The sequence below is a fragment of the Nematolebias whitei genome, chromosome 22 (genome assembly GCF_014905685.2).
Source record: "Nematolebias whitei isolate Nwh7 chromosome 22, NemWhi1, whole genome shotgun sequence".
Lineage (NCBI taxonomy): Eukaryota > Metazoa > Chordata > Actinopteri > Cyprinodontiformes > Rivulidae > Nematolebias > Nematolebias whitei.
Genome location: NC_056519.1, coordinates 1,344,282 through 1,344,783, shown reverse-complemented (window position 1 = coordinate 1,344,783; position 502 = coordinate 1,344,282).

Here is a 502-nt window from a genome sequence, read left to right as displayed (position 1 = left end):
GTTAGACTGGTACAGGACATGTATGAGGACAGCAGGACACGTTAGACTGGTACAGGACATGTATGAGGACAGTAGGACACGTTAGACTGGTACAGGACATGTATGAGGACAGTAGGACATGTTAGACAGGTACAGGACATGTATGAGGACAGTAGGACATGTTAGACTGGTACAGGACACGCCCTGAGGCATCTGTCTTCGGACAGAACCTGAAAGGTTCTCTGTCGTTCCAATAAAACCAGACCTCATGTGTGAATGATGGTAGATTTCAGCAGAACAGTTAAAACTAAATTAACTAGTTTGTAATAGATGCTGACTCATCTTGAACTTGGGGGCGGAGTCTGATCAGGCCACAGCAGCTGACCAATCAGAGTTCACTGGACTTTATTTCAAAAGTTTTATCCTTTACCATTTAAACAAAATGACATTTTACAGCAAAACCTTCAGTTTGTGTTGCTTTAAGTTCTGTTTGTCTGCAGAACGTTAAATTCTAACGGACTTC